Source organism: Sciurus carolinensis, chromosome 14, assembly GCF_902686445.1.
Source record: "Sciurus carolinensis chromosome 14, mSciCar1.2, whole genome shotgun sequence".
Lineage (NCBI taxonomy): Eukaryota > Metazoa > Chordata > Mammalia > Rodentia > Sciuridae > Sciurus > Sciurus carolinensis.
The window spans coordinates 39,690,295-39,696,947 of record NC_062226.1 but is presented as its reverse complement, the minus strand read 5'-3'; the positions used below and the strand labels follow the sequence as shown (position 1 = coordinate 39,696,947).

General features: G+C 36.6%; 1 pseudogene; it reads left to right on the top strand.

The window, feature by feature from the left end:
• Nucleotides 1-2,912: 2,912 nt before the first annotated feature.
• Nucleotides 2,913-6,343, top strand: LOC124964095 (sodium-dependent phosphate transporter 1-like; annotated as a pseudogene).
• Nucleotides 6,344-6,653: the final 310 nt, after the last annotated feature.

Sequence of the window (6,653 nt, the reverse complement as noted above, 5' to 3'; positions counted from 1 at the left end):
TCAGCATACTACAGTAACATAGCCACATCAATGTTTATAGCAGCTCAATTCACAATAACTAGATTATGGAACCAACCTAGATGCCCTTCAACAGATGAATGGATAAAGAAACTATGGTATATATACACAATGGAATATTATTCAGCCATAAAGAAGAATATTATTATGGCATTTGCAATTAAATGGATGGAATTGGAGAATATCATACTAAGTGAAATGAACTAATCCCAAAAACCAAAGACCAAATGTTGTCCCTGATAAGTGGATGATGATATATAATGGGGGTGGGGAAGTGAGGAGTGAGAGAAGAATGGAGAAACTTTCGATTATGTAGAAGGAAATGAGAGGGAGTGGGGTATGAAAAATCATGGAATAAGACAGATGTCATTACCCTACGTACTTGTATGATTACATGAATGGTATGAATCTACATCGTGTACAACCATAGAAATGAAATGAAGTACCCCATTTGTGTACAATGAATCAAAATGCAGTCTGTAAAAAATAAAAATAAAAAAGAAAGTACAAAGTTCTCCAATAAAATTCAATCCAAAGAGGAGTTCACCACAACACATAATAATCAAATTATCAAAAATCAAAGACAAAAACAATTCTAAGAGCAACAAAGATAAGAAACACATCACATACAAAGGAGTATTAATCAGCATATTTCTCAGTAGTAACCCTGCAGATGGGTAAAGAGGAGGAGGATATAATCAAAATATTGAAAGAAAATACTTTCAAGAATACTTTACACAACAGAGCTCTGTAAGGACTTACCTCTGCCATTTTATTAATTGTTTTGGGGGTGTTTTATGTATTCTTTGTTCCTTTCTTCCTCTGTTGCTGTCTTCCATCATGGTTTGATGGTTTGATGGTTTGATGGTTCTGAAGTGGTGTTCTTTAAACCCTTTCTATTTTTGTTTTGTGCTTCTAATAAAGATTTTTTTGCTTTGTGGTTATCAAGAAGCTTGCATAGGCTTGCAGCTTATGCTTTAAACAGTCTAGTTCAAGATGGTAACAACTTGTGTACAACTCTATACTTTTATTACCCCCAAATTTTATATTTTTGATGTGCAAATTCATATAATTTTATAACATATGTTTCTTAACAGCTTATTTTAGTTATGGTTGCTATGAATAATTTGTCTTTTAACCCGCACACGAAGGCTAAATTTCTTTGCATGCATCATTATAGTCCTAAGCTAATATGAATATGACTGCTTTACTTTTACCATTGTGTTCTGGGCTTTCATGTGTTTCATTTTATTAATTAATGACCTTTTGTCTCAGCTTAAAGATCTCCTGTTAGCAATTCCTGTAGGGTAGGATTAGTGATGAAAAATTCCCTTAGTTTTGTTTGCTTGAGAATTTTTTTTTTTATTTCATTTCTGAGAGGCAGCATTGCAGTGAATTGATAAAAAGTAACAAATGGATTTTAAAAAAGAAACTCAACTATATGTTGTATACAAGAGATTTGACTTTTAAGGACACACATAGGCTGAAAATTAAGGGATGGGAAAAGTTATTACATGCAAATTAAAACCAAAAGAGAGTAGGTGTAGATATATTTATATCAAAGAAAATAGATTTTAGTGCAGAAACTTTAAAAAAGAGACTTAAAAAGAGACTCTGTTATTATATAATGATAAAGGGATTACTTCATTAAGAGAATATAAGAGTGTAAATATATGCACTAAACATTGAAACATCTAAATACAGAAAAGAAATATTAAATGATGTGAAGCAAGACGTAGTTTGCAATACAATAATAGTAGAGAACTTTAATACCCCAATATCAGCTTATGGCTCTTTATCATGGTCAGTTCTCAGGTCTGTGTTTGCAGCAAGCATTCCCGAAGAATAAGGTAATGTCTCCACCCAAAGAGTAGATTCTCTTACTGCTTATTATAAAACAGTAAATTCCTCTCCTCTAACACAATTCTCTGGAGGTGCAGATTCTATCTAGGTCCATCTGTGTCACCCCATAGGACCTGGAGGGCATGGAGGAATGGAAGCAACAGGATGCTCATGCTGTTGCTATGCTGCTGTGTCTCTGATCTAGGAATTTCATGTCATCTGCCAACATCTAGAAAGCAGTGACAAGCTAGTTTGTTAGCTCAAGAGTACAGTAAAATCTCAGAACCTTCATAATTCATTATAAACTCTTAATTTTCTCATTTACCAAAGAAAAGTAGAACCTGCCCTATTTTCCCTATAGAATTACCGGAATAACTGAATAAAATAATATTTGTGCAGACACACTGTCAATTTGTATATAAGATGAGATATTATTTTAGCCCAAATGACTACAGAACATAAGTAGAGCCCTGTGTCATAGCAATGAGACTTTCAAAATAGAATAACACTCTATTGTTGATTATAAGTCAGCAAATGTCTACATTTTTTAGGCTCTATCTTCAAAACCTTTCATGTGGTTTTGGCATCAAGACACAGAGAATAATGGTATGTGAGTGATACACTCCTATATATGCATGCAAATGAACCTTCTGGTAACTCAGGAAGTGGAGCAAAGACAAAAATCTCCAAAACATCAATTTTTTCTGCTATGATTACATCATTGCTTTTTATTGTAGCCTGGATGTAATCACTTACATATTCATTTTCTACTTACTTACAGCAGCTTTATACTGAGGAAATTCTATACTGTCTTCCAAAAAGATTTGTCTTTTTCATTTGGACCAAAGACCATGAAGATTCACGTGGCAAGACAGATTTATCCTGCTCCTCCTACCTCAAATGCATCAAGGCCAAAGGAAGTGGGGAACAAATCTGCTCTGAGAATTACTGCCAACTACATAGAATCAATGAAACACCAAGGCCTTTGAGTGATGTGAATACTAGTTGCACTTTGAAGCTATCAAGTAATTACTAGATATGCAATCGCCCATATGCCGAAAGCTTCAAATAGCCAGATGGATCCTGCCCAGAATCAGAGACCACTGAGGGTCATTCAAAATCACTACAACTAGTACCCTTGACATTTACCAAACCTGGCCTAACGGAAAAATGATTAAGTTAAAAGTCATTAAAATAGCTTTGATATTTCATAAAAAGCCTTTGATTTAAGGGTGGTCCTTTTTTTCCCAACAGTAAACCAAAATCATCATGGGAGCATGATGAATATTTTATTAATAACAAAAGGACCCTAAACATGGATCCAAACAGGTCTATCTGCATATGTCTGGTAAAGAGCAGGAGACCAAAAGGAAGCAATTTGCATGAATCAATTTGCAAATGAGGTTTTTGGTTTTGACTGATGAAGAAAGGAGAAGTTTTGTATGAGATCTTTAAAAAGTCTGAGAAATGAACAAAAGAATATAACACAGGCCCCTTCTCCTTGCCACTGGACTCATGAGTACAGGCAGAAGCTGCCTGTGACGCTCTGAGAAATATCAGAGAATAAGAACTATAGCTTTGATTCCAAGTGACAGAATGAAACCTCTAAACTTAGTCTCCCTGGCATGAAGAAATGTCACTCAAAAGTTTGCACTGCTGTTACACCAACACTTTAACAATGCACTTGGGTGTAAATTGGTCTATTTGCTCTGGTTCAGTGATTCTAGACAATAGACTTTAATGTAAAACACAGGCAAACTGCTCAGCATTACTAACTGAACACTATAACCACTTCTCCATCGATTGAGAGGATCCTTTGTGGTCTGTATGTTCTCATAATAAAAGTCAATCAAGAAACTAGATTTTAAAAATATGAATTTAGTAAAATGTCCTAAGACACATATCATATTTCAATTTAAGGAGAAAGTAGGAAAAGAGAATAGAGAAAATTAAGGAAGAAAGGAGAGAGACAACAGTGAAAAAAAATTTAACTTTTAATGTACTGTTTTTTAGTGAGTCTTTGTGAAAGTCTTACTTTTTAATTTCTTCTATTTAGCTTTAATTTTTAAAATATCGGTTCTGTCCTACGAAATTCTCTCTTTACATATCCAATGCTTTCACTCTTAGTGTGACTTACTATTTTTCAGATAAAACAGTCACTTCTTTGTCCTGTATTTTTTAAACCTCTGGCACTGGATCTGGGACCCTTTCCTGCTCAAGAGATTCTTAGAATAGATAAACACAGGAACCAAGAACTCTTCTTTCTGGGACAAAGAATCGGGTGATAAAGGCACCACAGACTGTCTACATTCTTGGGGAGCCCAGGAAGCTGAATGTGGTGACCTTTCCCTCCTCACTTCCAAGTAGTTAGATATGTCTAACACAGGAACCAAGAACTTATCCAGGTGATTCCTCAGTTTTACAGGATGTAAGTATGGAATTAAAAAAAAAAAAAAAAAAAAAAAAAAAAAAAAAAAAAAGGTCAAAGACTTGTAGCAACACACTACAGATAGGAGGGAGATGATTCGACATCTTTAAGGCAAATATGGTTCTCCATCAGAGCTTGGCTACAGGGCATGTATATCACACTTATATCTGTCACAAAACCTGTAGGATTGTTGCATTATTGCAGGAGCAGAGCTCTGTAGTCACAGACTTGCTGCTTTAATTATATGTTGTCATTTTTATTACTGGTATATTACATGTCAACATATCTCTGAAATATGTTGTAAACCTTCATTCCCAGATCACATCAACCCAGACATTCAAATTAGAATATTCAACAAGATCTGGTAAGAAATACAGGTTGAGTTCCTTCCAGTCAGTACTACATTGGTTCCACTGTGTGGCAACCAGTGGCTTCATTTTGGGAGCTCACCATTTCTGGGACCCAGAATGCCTGTATTTATTGTCAGCACAACCATTGGTTTCTCCCTCACAACAAAGGGCAGGAGGCTGCTAAGTGGTTCGAACTGATGAAGATCGTAATGTCTTAGTTTGTCTCTCCGCTACTTTCTGTTATTCTGCCTGCAATTTCATTCTTCCTTGTTTGTACATTCATTCTCCACAAGGAAGATCCAATTCTTAATGGTTTGGGGGTTTTCCAGCTTTCTATACCTATACAGTCTTCTATCATTTCTACTGGAACACTGTTGCTGGATTTTGACAAACTTCCTCTGTGGGGTATTATCCTCATCTCAGTGGGATGTATGATTTTCTGTGCTTCTATAACCTTGTTCTTTGTCCCAAGATGAAGAGCAAAATCAAACAAGAAATGTAGTCTAGCCTTCCCCTTAATGGGAAAAAAGAATAGCTTGAAACAAAAAGACCATAAAAAAACAAAGCTGGTTCTCATTAATATGTAAAATAGGAATCCTCTTTTCTGAGGTAGAGTCTGCCACTGTGCCCCTCTGAGCTGTGGTGAAGAACAGAATAGTCTCACTCAAAATTGGAGACCTGTTGGAAGCTCCAGAGCATGAGAGGCTCTCCTCTGCCACAGGCTAGAAAAGAGAGACCAACAGAGACAGCGACATGAAGGATTCAGTGCAGGGGTCTAATGGGTACATTGTTCAGTTCAATCAAGCCATCGGCAACCAGGTAAACTCCAGTGACCACCATCAGCATCACATCATGCATAAAGATCCTGGTTCATACAAAGAATTGCTTTCATTGTATGAGAGATTCTGCTGACAAACCATTGAGACGCAATAATAACTATAATTCCTACACCATAGAAATTTGTGGCTTGCACTTGATTCATTCTGTAAAAAAGAAAATGAACATAAGGATGAAGAAATGGAGGGGCTGACATCGCCTGATGCAGACAACAAGAAGTAAAGTTGAATTCAATGTGGAGTTTGACCTTCACTTTCCATCTGAAATGGATGTGAGCATCAAGGTAGAGGTGGGTCTAGATGACAAAAAGAGTTGTAGTAGCTCTCTGGAAATATGGTACAACCAGGAAAAAGCTGAAGTTTCTCTCCTCTTCCAGTCCCTGCAGGCCCTGATAGCTTGCCTCAGGTCATTCACCTGCAGAGTCAATGATATCAGTAATGTCTTTGGTCCTCTGATTGCTTTGTATCTAGTTTATGATCAGGAGATATTTCTTTAAAAGTGGTGATACTAATATAGCTTCTACTCTCTAGTCTTGTTGGAATCTGTATTGGTCTGTGAGTCTAGGGTAAAAGAGTTACCCAGACCATGGAGAAGGATCTGACACCAATTCCATCCTCTAGTGGCTTCAATATTGAACTGGCAGCTGTTCTCACTGTGGTAATTGCATTATATGTTGGCCATCCAATCAGTACAGCACATTGTAAAAGTGGGGACCTATGTACCCATTGACTGGTTCCAATCCAAGATGGCTGTTGATTGGTCACTCTCTCCCAACATATGTATGGCCTGGTTCATCACAGTTCTCATTTCTGACATTGTTAGTGTTGCTACCATGGCAGTCTTCAAATGTGTCATCCTCAGAGTGTGAAGCTGGTTGAGATTGAAATTCATGTCAATGTTTGGGACCACCTTACACATTCCTGCTGTCTTGAAGAATGATTACAGTGTTACTGAAGATTGACAAGAGTCTTTTTAAAGTTTGGGAGCTGTGGGAGGGAAGTGTTACTTATGCTATAATTGCTTTTGTGCTAAATATGACTTGTCTCAAAATTAGCTATGTAAAATAACCAGGTTTCCACTGGTTCCTACTGAGGTCTCCTTTCCTTCTGGGCTGTGAATTCCTGTGCATATTTTTCTACATTCTATATCAGACTTCAATTCCACAGTGTTTTAATGTT